The sequence below is a fragment of the Sebastes fasciatus genome, chromosome 3 (assembly GCF_043250625.1).
Source record: "Sebastes fasciatus isolate fSebFas1 chromosome 3, fSebFas1.pri, whole genome shotgun sequence".
Classification (NCBI taxonomy): domain Eukaryota; kingdom Metazoa; phylum Chordata; class Actinopteri; order Perciformes; family Sebastidae; genus Sebastes; species Sebastes fasciatus.
In genome coordinates this window covers 12,878,224-12,894,462 of record NC_133797.1, presented here as the reverse complement: position 1 = coordinate 12,894,462, position 16,239 = coordinate 12,878,224, and the positions used below count along the sequence as shown (strand labels likewise).

Sequence of the window (16,239 nt, the reverse complement as noted above, 5' to 3'; positions counted from 1 at the left end):
ATAATTACTCCGCCTTTACAAAACCAATGATATCACAATAAGTGCATAATGGATGTAGCTTTAACAGAATTACTTTATATTAATTTGGATAAATATATAAATTGCTGTAACACGATAGGTAAGAACTATGATTTATTCTGTCCTGTGTTAGTCTATTTTGTTCAGCCTCAGCTGCTCTCTCTTGTGGAAAAATGTGTTTTACCTCATATTTTCACACTAAACTGCTCATTAAAGGTAACAAATACAGAAAAAATGCACAAAAAAGCCTGTTGTGTTGAGTGACAGAGATTTAACAGAGGATGGACAACATTCACATGATAAAGGACCTCGAGAAGATGGTCAGAAATTTTGTCATTTTGTCAGACAAAATATTTAGAAATTTCATGTACATCACCTGTCACTTGTACAAACTTAATCTAAAGGATCCACAGATAGTGGAATAAAAGTAATTAATGGGTACCTCCATAAAAATTGGTAGTGAGGCCAATAAATATTTTATTACATTTCTGTCATTTCGTTAGGTTTAGCCTACAAAAATGGACACTTTGACTTTCAATATAACTTAATATAACTCTTCTGCTTACAAATCACAATGGAGATCTACACCTCTAGCCTAACATTAGAGAGCTGTTTAACTCAATACAAACAGTAATTAAATATATCTTGTATGAGTAAAGTTAAACCCTGTGATAGTCTGGCGACCTGTCCAGGGTGTATACCGCCTTCGCCCAATGTCAGTTGGGATTGGCTCCATCCCCCCCCACCGTGACCATGAATAGGATAAGCGGTAACAGATAATGGATAATGGATGGATAAATAAAGCTAGGTTGTATGTTTCACACATAGACTATACAGTTTTGCAGTGAACACCCTGCTGCTGCAATAACATATACATTCCAGAAGGTGGTGCTACATGTCGACTACATAGTCGAGGAGCAACACAGAGCAGACTTTAGAAATCAGATAACTCTTGACAATTTATGTTCAAATACATTTTGTGAGGATATTATCTTGCTTCTTTTTCTACTTTTCAAAAGATCAATATCAAGAAGTTAAAGTGGTGAATTCAGTACTGTAAATATTGCTCTAAAAGCTCTTAATTTCATATGCCTTACTCCTTATTAAATCCAAATATTTTGCTTTATTTATTTTGTGTACAGTACATTTGTTTATAATTTTTCAACTCTCAGCACATAAAAGGTTAATGTGGAGAAAAGCAAAATAAAGCAAAGATGCAGTTATCTCATTAATACTTTACCTTATCTTTATCTTAGCCAGGTCATAGCACACGATTCCCGATCATTCCGCACGTTTTGATGTATTTTTTGTACAGGTGTTGGCAACGCTGCCGGAGGAGTAGCGTGCCAAAGTTTGGCAGAAGAAGAATAAGAAATAAGCCCGCAGGATAATAGACCAGTGTGCTTTGCACAAGGCTTTGCCTTGTGCTTCTAGGCACACTGGAATAAGCCCGACGAATAATAGACCAGTGTGCTTTGCACAAGGCTTTGCCTTGTGCTTCTAGGCACACTGGAATTATCAAAAACCCAAAACAGCCCGGGTTGGATTTGTTTTTCGTTTTTTGATTCAGAAACCAAAAATAATTTTTTTAACTACAAATGAATTACGGATTATCTGATGATACTTGGCAATATATGTTCTTTGGTACAAGTATTAAGTAGCACAAAATAGAAATACTCATGTAAAGTACAAGTACCTTAGAATTGTACTTGAATAAATGTACTTAGCACAAATGTAAGTACAAAATATGATCCTTTCTAGACCACTAAAAGGTGGGTGTTGCATATAAAGCAAACATAATGAAATCACGTGCAGCCTCAATAATGTCAAGTCTTTATTGATATATATGGTGTCATAAAGCAATACATAGTAATAACAGTAAAGAGAATAGCATATCAAATACATTCAATACCTATGTTTTAGTAGTCACCGTAGCTCTAATAATAAAGAGATTAATAAATGATTAAACACCCCACTTAACAGAATCATACACATCACACACATGGCCAGAAAAAAAGCTGCTGGTGTTTTAAGGCACTTCACATCATACAGTTATTTGTTCTATGGCTAAATCTTGATTGGTTGGTTTATGTATTAGTGATGTACTGGGTTTTCAGAAAAATGCTTGATTTCAAGGCAGTGGTGTTGCATGTGCACTTAGAAAAGTTTGGCAGTGCAGTAGTACTAGTAGTAGTAGTACTGTAGTAGTAGAAGTAGTAGTAGGAGGAATAGTAGTAGTACTGTAGTAGCAGTAGTAGTAGGAGTAGTAGTAGTGAATTTGTTTTCCTCAGACAGAGGATAAAGATAAAGGCTTGACATTTGCAACCATGAACCATTCATCCATTGTTATAGCTGTATACTATAAAATGCTGCTCATATCTTGTACATTTCTGCAGCTTTACACTGGAATTCAGTAATCCCCAAAATAAAATGCCCAACTTTCAGCTTCTCCTCCCCCTAAATAATCCCAGTTATGATAGGCCACTGTGTAGAGATAAAGACACACTCACTACAGTACTAAGTTACTTATCACAAGTAGAACAACAATCCAGAACAGTTTTAATCAGTACTCTTTCCTGTATACTTCATAGCACATTGTGCAAACTGTTTACCAAATTTGGTAGTTTTGACATTCCTATAGAAGCACCTTAGAGAGGATTTTAACTTCTTATCTTCATAGCATCGTCATCCTACAGTAAGAGTTATAACAGTAGTCTCAAATCTAGCCTACAGGCTAACAAGCACATGTCTATTACAGTTGTTAATGAGTGTTGTGCACAATGATGCTCGGCATGGTAGATGGTGAAAAGGAAGGCATCGACTTTTGAGAAACTTCCCCGGTAAGTTAAAAAAGGAAAGTCTTCCATACTGTTGTCACGCAGAGATGACCGGACCGCAGTCAAACTACTGATAAATCAAAAAAAATTGTGCAAGGACACATTTTGAACTCCATTTTTAGTAAAGAGACTCATCATATTACCTCAGCAACACACTATCATATATTATTGTTTATCTTGGCTGGTTTCCTTTAACTGCAGACTGTGTGCTTTCCCACTAAACTAAATTCCACTGGAATGTGTTAGGAGTTTCTCACAGCTTGTGGTAGTAGTGAATGACCAGAGTTATTATCTACCGTGTTTTCAGTGTCACATGTTGATGTAACATCAGCCCGAAGTGCGACGGACCAGTTGAGTATTATATCATGAAAGACCAAACTCCTGTAAGAGATGCTACCTACAGTAAGTGCTCGTTGCTGTTCGATGTTGAGTGTGTGAAGGAGAAAGACAGAGGGCACAGATGCGCTGTGGTTTCGTACAGAGTGATGGTTACAGTAGAGTTATAATGGATTTCCTTTGGGGGAACACACGTGGGGGGACAAAGGGGACAGGGAAGGACAAACCCACGTAAACACAAACATCTAGAGCCCACACTCTACGCACTTGTGGACATCCGGCACACAATGGTGCACTGCAGATAGACACCATGGCGATCTTACTGTGCTTATAATAAGGAGGCAATAGATCCCCACAAGTGCTGAAGTGTAAAGGCTCAGGGTTTGCTTTTGCATGGGATATGTAGGGGTAAGGGGGTCAAAACAAGCTTACAGTAGGCTCTTAGTTATTCTGATTGGTCGCTGGGGTCTTGCTCCTTCTCCCTCGCATCGATGACCTCCCTCTCCGTCACATCGATGACCTCCCTCTCCGTCACACCGTTGACCTCCCTCTCCTCCCTAAACCCAATGATAACCGTGTCTCCGGATATGTACTCCTGCTGGTCCTCGACCTTGCCCTCCCTCTTGGAGCCCTTGCTGGAGCTGGTGTACGTACGGCTCTGGTAGTTGTAGCCCTGCCCAGCACAGCCAGAGTAGGTGATCCCCGTCCCGATGCGGGTCTCCTCGCCTTACAGGAGTTTCCTGCAGAGAGGACGATGCAGGGGTGGGGGGGGGGTTGGAAAGGAGTAATGGTGGTCAGGAGCAGCATTTTAACAAGGGAGGGAGTGACTTTACCCCCTAAAAAATGCCTGTATCTCTTTTTAAATCCCAATACATAGAGGTTATATCATAACTGATGGTGTGTGAGTTGTCTTTGAGAGAAGAACCTCACCTGTAAGCTGCAATTTCAATATCCAGTGCCAGCTTGACATTGAGCAGATCCTGGTACTCCCTCACGTTACGAGTCATATCGCTCTTATCGGTCCTTATGTCTTTCTCCAGCTCTTCCATTCTGTCCTAAGTATAATCAAACAACACAAGAAAAGTAGAGCAGGGTTAAAGATAGAAATAATAGGCTGTGGCCACATTTCTTGCAGAGGGATAATCGCAGTGGCCCCAAAACAAAGACCTCTATCATTCCTAACCATTGTGTAGCTGTGAGTTCGAGTGGTTTGGGAGCAAAATGGGTGGAAATGTTATTCCTATAAAAAAAAAAACATCCACTCAGTTGGGAGTGCTGTATCCAAACCAGCAGTGAAATATCTCATTGAGAGCTCACACACTCAGTGGGCGTTGTCAGATGCAGCTGCTGAGCGCACTGTCCAGCACCATGGACAGAGCTCAGCTGCTCCTCTCATTGGTATTGCTGACATTCACATCTTATAAGAACAAAAAAACCGCTATACAGTTTGTTCATTTCAATGTAAATAAACTTTTATGACTGAAAATAAAATTAAAAATGTCCTTTCTTATGCTCTCTTAACAAGTCATTATTGGGGTGATTACCTGGTACTTTCCAATCTCCAAATTGTGCCTGTCCTCCTGCTCGTGAAGCTGCTTTTCCAGAAACTTGTAGGTTCCCTTCAGATTCGTTATCTCGGTGGTCTTGGAGTGCAGCTGCCTCGTGGAGTCGTTCATCCCCTCCCTGCTGGTGCGTACCTCATCGGTTTTCCAGGCGAGCTGCTCGGACAACTCGGCGATCTTGTTCTCGTACACCTCCACGGTGGACTGCAGGTTATTGCACGCCATGGACTCGTACTGGGCTCGGATCTCCTTGAGGGCGGAGGTGAGGTCCAGCTTGGACACCTCCATCGTCTTCACGGACACTTTGATGTTCTCGATACTGACCATCAGCACGGCCACCTCCTCCTCGTGCTCTTTCCTGAGGAAGTTGATCTCGACCTGCAGAGATTCCACCTTCTCCTCCAGGTTCATGCGCACCACGGTGGCGTTGTCCACGTCCTTCATAGACTGCGCCAGGGTGAACTCTGTGTCCTCCCGGGCGCGGAACTCATCTTCGTACTTCTCCTCGTACTCCCGCAGTTTGTCTTGCATACGATCCCAGTCGACGACGTGCTGGGACTTCTCCCGGTTCAGCTTGTCCAGCTGGGAGCGCAGTACGCGGACCTCCTGCTCGTGAAGCTCGACCAGGCGGGACGGACCGGTCTGCTGCTGGTGGATGTTGGTCAACTCAATCACCAGCACTTTGTTGCTCTGCTCCAACTTGTGCACTTTCTCGATGAACGTCGCAAAGCGGTCGTTGAGACCCTGCAGTTGTACCTTCTCATTGGTGCGGACGATTTTGAACTCGTTGTTGAGGGCGCCCCTCTGTATGGGGTCGTAGCTGGGCTCCAGTGGCATGCAGATGGAGATGGGGCGGCCGTACTTTCTGCTGTCTGAGTCGGTGCCACGGTATAGGGAGGACCGGGACCCTCCTGTCCGGGAGGAGGACCTCGCTGTCCGGGATAGAGAGGACGCATGACGGGGAGAATCCCCGGAATTCTTCCGGTAGGAGGAGGAGGAGGTGGTATAGTTTTCAGATCCGTAACTCATCTTGGCTTGAATGGAGACAGAGCAGTGGCGCGCCTCCTTTATATAGGAGGACCAACCCAGTCACTCATTATAATGCCTCCTCATGCGTCAGGTAGCCCAGGAAATATGACAATCAATGCTGCATATTGTGCTCGAGGTGAACTTCCTTATTATTATAATAATAATTATAATGGGTCTACAATAATCCTGACCAGTGGCGGCTGGTGGAAATGTTTCTAGGTAGGGCTGTGCCACATCCAATCAATTTCAGCAAACATCCCGGTGTGATTTAATGCAAAAAAGTGAAGGTATCAAAAACACATTACTACTTTTTAGTTAAATAATCAACAATTATTTTATTCCAACAGGAGCAGTAAAGAATGCTTAGAAAAACACAACAGTATAACATGTACTCAGTGGTGGAAAGTCACTAAATACATTTACTCAAGTACTGTAATTAAGTACAATTTTGAGGTACCTGTACTTTACTTGAGTATTTCCATGTTCTGCTACTTTCTACTTCTATTCCACTACATATCAGAGGGACATATTAGACGTTTTACTCCACTGCATTGATTTAATAACTTTACAGATTCAGGTTATTAATACAAAATATAATCAACGAATAAATGATGATGTATTATTATAGAGTAGTATATAAAGTGCATGCTTTTAATTGAGATGCTCCTGCAAACTGGTGCATTCTGCATTAAATGAAAAAAAAATTCAGCTTTTCAGAAGATAAGGTTAAAGTATATTCAAACCTCACTGCAGACTAATTGATGTATTCCCTGTATCTAGTGGGTGCCAATCTGCTATGCAATGCACATGGCAAGTGTGGGAGTTGTACGTGCACTCCAACATGCAGGGCTTCTGCCAAAAAAACACATTGACACATTTACTGTGTCACACACCCTGTCCACTTTTCATGTGAACAGGAATGTGACTTCTCAGAATGCAGAAGGCCCATTCAAGTCTGAGTACGAAGTGACTCACTTGAGGTGAAAGCAGGAACAGTATGCTCGAAATGCATCATGACATGACAAGATATGAGAAACTCTATCTCAGAATCAGAATCAGAATCTTGTTTATTGCCAGGTGTATCAAGTATACACTAGGAATTTGCTTTGGTTTGTTGGTGCAAATAAGCAGTAAAACATACAATAGAATAGTTAAAAACGTTAGAATAAAATAAGAATAAAAAAATCTAAATTTAACAATATACAATATAAGCTATAAACAAAAAATAAACATAATATGAACAGCAAATATTGCCGGTGAGCAACAATCAGGTACCAGAGAGAGAGAGAGAGAGAGAGAGAGAGAGAGAGAGAGAGAGAGAGAGAGAGAGAGAGAGAGAGAGAGAGAGAGAGAGAGAGAGAGAGAGACAGTGGGGGGGTGGTATTGTGTGTGTGGTATTGTGTGTGTGTGTGTGTGTGAGAGAGAGAGAGAGAAAGAGTTACAGGGGGGCACAGGGTCTGTTGGAGAGCCCCACTGCCATGGGGAAAAACATTTTTTTGTGACGTGGGGTTTTGGTCCTGATGACCTTATGACCTTAACCCTTTTGACAGATGGCAGAGTCTGGAAGAGATGGTGTCCAGGATGGCAGGGGTCAGCCACAATCTTCCCTGCCCCTCCTCAAGGTCCTGGAAGTGTACAGCTCCTGGAGGGAGGGAAGGTTGCAGCCGATCGCCTTCTCTGCAGCACGAATGACCCGCTGTAGCCTGGCCTTGTCCCTGGCGGTGTGGCAGCAGCGAACCAGACGATGATGGAGGAGGTGAGGATAGACTCGATGATGGCCGAGTAGAAGTGCACCATCATGGTCTGTGGCAGATTGAATTTCTTCAGCTGCCCCAGGAAGTACATCCCCTGCTGGGCCTTGCTGATGAGAGAGCTGATGTTTAGCTCCCACTTGAGGTTCTGGGCGATGGTCGTGCCCAGGAAACGGAACGACTTATAGTAGTAATTCTTTCAACATCTTGCAACAACTTTCCAAAGAATCACTTTTTTTCTGCTGCATAGAGCTGCCCATAATAATTACATTTAATAATACCGTTGATAAATGTCAACTATGTGCTCATAAAGTGCTGCACAAAAGCAGTGAAAGGGCACTGAAAGACTCCCTGTCTCTGCTTGATTCAACTCCACCCAAATGAAGAAGGCTTTGGCAACATCAAATCTTCAATTAAAAAAAAGTACAAAAAGCTTTTCTTCTCTGCATGTTTCTGTAAAAGTCATATTCATTATTATCATTCATTATTTTTCCTACAATGTACAACATTGCATCAGTATTGTGCCTTGATTTTGTGCTGTTCATTGTCCTGTAATAATCGTGTCTCTAAATGTATCTTGTGCAGCAACAATCTGTTTCCACTTATACAAAACACGATTATGCAATCCACTAAGGTTGTTCAACGACTTCACTTTCAGAGAGAAAGACAAAGGTGACACCTGGTGGTCATTAGTGAAATTACACCCGAAACATTTTCAATTAAAGTCAGAATAAGATTTTGCTTTATTTTGGTGTTTTGTTGGGATTTTCGGGAGGGTATCTGGGCTGGGAAAATACAGGAGACACGACCTTGAGCTCAGATAACAAAAACATTATCGAGTTTTTATAATTTTCTTTGTATGGCCGAAAACTGGCTTGACACTGTTACAACTCCTGTGTTATTTGTATGCCCAAAAAGTAGAATTTTGCCAGTGAAAAATCCATGTACAAACTATAATCCACCTTTCTGGAAATCCATGTTAGTGATTGAGAATACACACCCTCATCTTTGCTTTCTGGCTTTTTAATCATATTTTGCTCTCATACTTATCTCATACATCACCTCCTTCATCCTTGCTATTAAATTGCAATCAAAAGAAAAGAAAGAAAAGGCCAAGGAAACCCTCTTAAAATGCAAAAGTGTTTTTTGAAAATATTTTTGATTAGTTTGGGAACTATCATATACCTGGTGTACGGTCAACTTGCAATTACTAGTTAAAGGTAGGGTCGGTAATTGTGAGAAACCAGCAAGAGTACACTAGATATTAAAAATGATCCAACCGAAAAAACATGACATGGGAAACAGCCCGGAGCACTTCTACGTGGGTGTGTGACCGTCATAAAACAATATCTCCCTTTCTATCTCATGTTGGAGAGGGAGTGAGAGCTGCGATGACTCACCGTATGACAATGCCTCGCTGCCCTTGTGTTTATTCTATTTCAGGGTGTGATGCCCTGCAGGTATTAACCGCACCCTTTACAGTAGTAATTCTCTAATTTCTGGGGGGGGGGGGGGGCAGTGGTGTGTGTGTGTGTGTGTGTGTGAGAGAGAGAGAGAGAGAGAGAGAGAGAGAGAGTTACAGGGGGGCACAGGGTCTGTTGGAGAGCCCCACTGCCATGGGGAAACACATTTTTTTGTGACGTGGGGTTTTGGTCCTGATGACCTTATGACCTTAACCCTTTTGACAGATGGCAGAGTCCGGAAGAGATGGTGTCCAGGATGGCAGGGGTCAGCCACAATCTTCCCTGCCCCTCCTCAAGGTCCTGGAAGTGTACAGCTCCTGGAGGGAGGGAAGGTTGCAGCCGATCGCCTTCTCTGCAGCACGAATGACCCGCTGTAGCCTGGCCTTGTCCCTGGCGGTGTGGCAGCAGTGAACCAGACGATGATGGAGGAGGTGAGGATAGACTCGATGATGGCCGAGTAGAAGTGCACCATCATGGTCTGTGGCAGATTGAATTTCTTCAGCTGCCCCAGGAAGTACATCCCCTGCTGGGCCTTGCTGATGAGAGAGCTGATGTTTAGCTGCCACTTGAGGTTCTGGGCGATGGTCGTGCCCAGGAAACGGAACGACTTATAGTAGTAATTCTTTCAACATCTTGCAACAACTTTCCAAAGAATCACTTTTTTTCTGCTGCATAGAGCTGCCCATAATAATTACATTTAATAATACCGTTGATAAATGTCAACTATGTGCTCATAAAGTGCTGCACAAAAGCAGTGAAAGGGCACTGAAAGACTCCCTGTCTCTGCTTGATTCAACTCCACCCAAATGAAGAAGGCTTTGGCAACATCAAATCTTCAATTAAAAAAAAGTACAAAAAGCTTTTCTTCTCTGCATGTTTCTGTAAAAGTCATATTCATTATTATCATTCATTATTTTTCCTACAATGTACAACAATGCATCAGTATTGTGCCTTGATTTTGTGCTGTTCATTGTCCTGTAATAATCGTGTCTCTAAATGTATCTTGTGCAGCAACAATCTGTTTCCACTTATACAAAACACGATTATGCAATCCACTAAGGTTGTTCAACGACTTCACTTTCAGAGAGAAAGACAAAGGTGACACCTGGTGGTCATTAGTGAAATTACACCCGAAACATTTTCAATTAAAGTCAGAATAAGATTTTGCTTTATTTTGGTGTTTTGTTGGGATTTTCGGGAGGGTATCTGGGCTGGGAAAATACAGGAGACACGACCTTGAGCTCAGATAACAAAAACATTATCGAGTTTTTATAATTTTCTTTGTATGGCCGAAAACTGGCTTGACCCTGTTACAACTCCTGTGTTATTTGTATGCCCAAAAAGTAGAATTTTGCCAGTGAAAAATCCATGTACAAACTATAATCCACCTTTCTGGAAATCCATGTTAGTGATTGAGAATACACACCCTCATCTTTGCTTTCTGGCTTTTTAATCATATTTTGCTCTCATACTTATCTCATACATCACCTCCTTCATCCTTGCTATTAAATTGCAATCAAAAGAAAAGAAAGAAAAGGCCAAGGAAACCCTCTTAAAATGCAAAAGTGTTTTTTGAAAATATTTTTGATTAGTTTGGGAACTATCATATACCTGGTGTACGGTCAACTTGCAATTACTAGTTAAAGGTAGGGTCGGTAATTGTGAGAAACCAGCAAGAGTACACTAGATATTAAAAATGATCCAACCGAAAAAACATGACATGGGAAACAGCCCGGAGCACTTCTACGTGGGTGTGTGACCGTCATAAAACAATATCTCCCTTTCTATCTCATGTTGGAGAGGGAGTGAGAGCTGCGATGACTCACCGTATGACAATGCCTCGCTGCCCTTGTGTTTATTCTATTTCAGGGTGTGATGCCCTGCAGGTATTAACCGCACCCTTTACAGTAGTAATTCTCTAATTTCTGTCATTAATTTGACCAAACCTTCATTGTCTTTTTGATTACTGTGAGTGAACTCAACTGAGCTGAATCAGGAGCCCATATGTGCACAAAATGAAGCACTCAATTGCTTGTGTTTGGGTAATAATAACAATAATTTCAGTCAGTTGAGGGAAATCATTTCCTCATGTGGTGCACACAACCACGAAGCAACACAGCCTACTGTGTTTTCTATTTCTGTGAATCAAATATCCACAGAGTTCGAAGTGTGCGCATCTCGCAGTGTGCTGCGCCCAAAGTTCAAACTGGTTGAATCCAGCTCAGCGCAAACCGTGTTCTATGTGAAAGGCCCTTAAGTCAATGATAAGTCACAAGATCAGAAAGTTGGTTTAGTGAATGATTGGGATTCTTACCTTCCACTTCCACAACCTTGCTGATGATCACAGCCGCCCTATGGAGAGAAGGAAACAGCATTTTAAAACATATTTTATCGCTTTAGCTGTCGGCCTGCTACTATCACTTTAAAGAAATTAAACACTCACTTTTTTATTTCATACAGCCCCCTCTCCTGCAGCTCTCCGTCCAGCAGCCTCCTGTACTCAGCGATCTCCAGTTCCAGCCTCATCTTGATGTCCAGCAGGACGTTGTAGTCGGTTTGCTGCTGCTCGAGGGAGACTCTCAGCTGCTGCAGCTCTGTCTCCAGCATGTTGATGGTCATCTGCAGCTGGCTGAGCTGAACGCTGTAACGACTCGTCACTTCTTCATTGTTCTGCTGCAGGCACTGAATCTGCAGGACGGACGGGAATTATGTTAGGAAGGCTTTGAGTGTAATTGGAGAAAAGAACTACCCCAACGGGAAATGCTAAAGTTATAGTTTCATATATCTGCACTCATTTTAAAGCACTGCCCAATCAAATACATGCAAGCGCACATTTCTGGTATATTACATTGAAACATGAACGCAGTATTTCTACTGTTTACCTCACGACCTTTGTGTCGAAAGATAAAATAGTTAGCACGGGATAACTTCCCTGAGTTGTAAAATCCTGTCAGTAAGTATTACAATCCGTCGGTGGAGTCTGAAAAGCCTTTAAAGACGTAATCTATTACTACAACTGGACTTCCTGGATCATATTTCATTGTCAGTACCTTTTAAACAGCATGCCCCCATCAACAGCCCCCTGCAGTTGTAACTCAGTCTGAATCTCCACTGACCAACACCACTGAAGCCTTTTATTTACTTCAGATAAACTTTGGTATATAGTTTCACACAGAACCGCATCGCTTACATTGGAAGCGCATTAGGAAAGGATGGCCCTGTTGAGACCTGGCATTAACAGGCGTCTTGAGTGATCCGATCACAAATGGACCGCTTTAAATACGTCTGTTCACACCTGGCATTAGAATGCGTCTCCACATGAGTCTCCAGTGGCCACTTGTGATCCCATCTCACTTCCCCGCTCTATATGCACCTAAACACGTAGTAAACACATGGCTAATACAGCAGACGCTGTGATGTAATATTACAGGAATTTCAGTAGTAATATCCTACATATTCGTGGATTCAGGTACATTTTAGTAACATCAAAATATAAGGTTATTGTACCAGTGGACCTCCGTGCCGCCGACATCGCTGCTTTTGCCAGGTAACAGCAGGGTACAGAACTTCAGAGAGCCGGGGAGGAGAGAGAGACCGGGCAGATGTCAGCTCCGTTCAAAGCAGCGGAACAAAAACACCGACACATCTCCGACAGTATGATAATAATGCACTTTGCGTGCCTCTGATAGTCTGTAGATTATGTAGCCTATAGATAAGATATATTTTAATAAAATACAGTTGTACTGACAGAATACAGTAGAGCACAGAGGCTGTTTAAATGCTATGAGGCAAACAAGCTCTTGTGTCTGCCTGTCTATTCACCTGAGGAGTGCAGTGAGGCACTGTGGATCCCAGCGGGACGTCAGTTGAGTAGGAGGTCCTTAATGTGGCCGAGGACACATTCGTGTACACACTGCTAAAAGAATGTGGCCATATGTGGCCCAGACCACCTCTGAATGTGGTCTGAGCGATCGGATCTCAATGCGTCCTCAGTGCGTCTTGAGTGTGTTCACACCTGTACTTAGAGCTGTCCACTTGTGATGTGATCACTCAGGACGCATGTTAATACCAGGTCTGAACAGGGCCGATCGTGTAATGCCCATAATGAACAGGAGGATTAACTACAGCAAGTAAAAACAGTTTTAATTTACATATTGGCGTGTGAGTGTTGTTTTAAGACACATTTGAAAAAAATGTGAACCTACCCTTTAATCTAAGTATGATCAGCTAACTCTGCACAGTGAGTGTGATTTTGCAATTAGTCAGTTCCAATACTCCTGCAACATGGACACATTTTGATCTCTTGCCCTTCTACAGGTGTGTGAGCCATGGCTGCCACCACCAACAGATGGCACCATTATACTTGCAAACAGAGCAAGCCATCCTGCTTTTTTTGTTTGTTTCTAGAACAAAGAAGTTTCTCTGAATGGGTCTCACCTCCTGTTTGTTGCTCTTCATGTACACCAGCTCCTCTTTCAGACCTTCTATCTGCATCTCCAGGTCACTGATGGCAAGAGTCAGGCTATCCGCCTCTACCATCGCATGCATGTTCAGCTCCGTCTCATACCTACAGAGGGAAGCCATGTGTAGTTTTAATTACATTATATATTATATTCAGTCTCAGTGCTGTGCCAGTAGATGTTACTTCAACCACATAAAATAGAATAATATATTTTTTTTACTCTTTTTTTTCTTCTTTTTTTTACATTACAGACTAAAATGACACATTTGAAGCAACAGAGGAGGGTAAACCTACTTTATTTTAAAGTCGTCTGCAGCCAGTTGAGCATTCTCAATCTGCAGGATGATACTTTGATTCTCTGAATATTTCCTCATGATCTAAAAGGGGAGAAAATGAGAAACCAGGCCACATGAGAAACCAGGGGCCAAACAAATTCTGTCAGATGTAACCTCTATTTTATCACTGCATTAATTTATAGAAAACATATATCACACTTATTTTTTTTACTGAAAATCACTCCAAACAGCATATTATTAAGAAAATTATTATTATTATTATTATTACAACTATAATTATATGCAGGGGTTTTTGAAACGTACAGGACTGACTGTTTTGGGTAGTAATGTTTCTATTAACATAAAAACATGTACTGCAGGTCCAAAAAGCCCTATTTTTTGGGGCAGGGAGGGTACACAGTACTGTACTTTGTTATTGACATCTATAGTGGTTGTTTGCATAAAAACACACAATTTAAATTATTATGATTATTCAAATATTTGTTTTGATTAAAAAAAATCTTGGCAAGCAGCTTAGAGCTAGTGTTAGGAAGTTAAAGAGGTCATAATCCTCTCTCTGTTATCTATTTCATATTGATGTGAAAACATCTCCTTTAAACAACTGTATTTATTCAAGTTTCTCACCAAAAACTACAATTTACGAGATTACATTTGAACACATCATGCTAACCTTACCTTCGCCCAATAGTAAATTTTCCTATGCCGACTATGAACGCCTCATAACAATAACACAATTGGGTGCATCCCAAAGCTCTTATTTGTCGTTTCCTCGCTCCTCCATCCCCGTAACCTCCTGCGCCCCCGTACACGCTGGGTTCTCGGCTCTGGAAGGGCCCGGAGATGGAGATGCTGGACTGGCCACCTCTGACCTGCTGCATCCCTCTGCTCTGGCTGACGACGCTGCTGCCGGAGATGCTGCGGGAGCTGTAGCTTCTGCTGCTGCTGCTTTGGCGGGCGAGGGTGACTGACATGGTGAGAGGTGGAGAGGTGAGCTGACCTGGAGAGGTGATGAGCAGAGCTGGAGAGTCTCCGAGGAGTGCCTCTGTCTGAGACAAGTGGGCATCTTATTGGACTCTGAGAGAAGGAGACAGACTGGTCCCATACCACAACTATGTGTGGTATACAGATATGTTTTTTAAAAATCTAATATTGAATGGGGAGAGATGTTCTAGATGACACTGAGAGCACCCAGGGGAATGATCTGAGTATATACATTTTCTATTTCGCAACTGATAAGACAACAATAGAATAAAGATAATTTGGGTATAAAAAAGAAAATAAACATTCTGTGGATCCACAAAGTCAGTCTCCCGTTCATTGTCTGAGGAGCTGCTCCAGACTTTACACCCTATGACATCACAAGTTTGAGACTTCTCTGGTTTCTGGCTTTGAGCCATGGAAATAACAGATTGAAATTCTTAATTTAGGCGGTTCCCCTTTAAGATTAGGACCACTTACTAGTACTAATTAGTACTAAACTGTTTAGACTATAATAGTGACTGCAGCTTGTTCAGGTGAATTGATGATGAATGAACTGGTGAGCTGCAGTCAGGTTCAGACAGGTATCAACCCTGATTGTTTCTCAGCCTTCCAGGTGCCATTTTCCGGCTGACATGAGAAGGGATCGCTGCTAACTCTGTTCACCCTAGGAGCTGCAAGCTGAGAGACACACATCGTATCGATGCCAAATATTCAAACATGCCACTAAGACGCTCCACAAAACCTTTTCCGCCTTTCTCTCGACAAGTTGTGCTGATATCAAACAATGTTGCAAAGTCTGTGAAACAATAAAATGTCACCATGCAAGCCAAAGTCAATCAGCTTGTGGCAGGGGGAGGCACGTAGTAATGATAGTGTAAATAAAAAAACTTTTATTCCCACAAATTATCTGGAGAAATGCATTTTGGACTTTGTGCTGCGGAATTCTGGAAGCCACAAATTAAATAGTGTCGAAGCCAAGTATGGTTTTGCCTCTGTACTCAGAATGTATCTGAAATGTACCACCGCTGATGTTGTATCTTTGGTGTAATGTTACTTTTACTTAAGTAAAGGATCAGAGTAGGCTACTTCTTCCACCCTTGATGATATCCATCACAGAGTACAAACATGTTCAGATGTATCTGCACCTGAACAGTTGTGAATGCGGTCAGCGAACATGAAAAGAATATAGAAATAAATACGTTTGGGGAAATAAATAAGGGGTGAAATGCAAAGGGAAAATCGTACAAAAATATATACACAAATAAATAAATACTGTAAATACATACATTTAAAAATAAGGAAAAAATAAATGGAAAGAATGAATAAAGTAAATGCAAAAAATAAATTAAAATAAATAGTTAAAAGGGAAAATTAAACAGAAGAGTAAATAAATAAGGGGTGAAATGCAAAGGGAAAATCGTGCAGAAATAAATAAATAAATGCATAAATACATAACTAAATAGATAGATTTAAAAATAAATTAAAAATGAGTAAATAATAAATG

General features: G+C 41.6%; 1 protein-coding gene and 1 pseudogene across 1 annotated transcript in view; both read right to left on the bottom strand.

Moving 5' to 3' along the window:
• The window catches only part of LOC141764117 (alpha-internexin-like), a 46,164-nt gene that overhangs the window by 12,611 nt on the left and 17,314 nt on the right, over positions 1-16,239 (bottom strand). The window lies entirely within an intron of this gene.
• Positions 3,637-5,782, bottom strand: LOC141765412 (alpha-internexin-like; annotated as a pseudogene).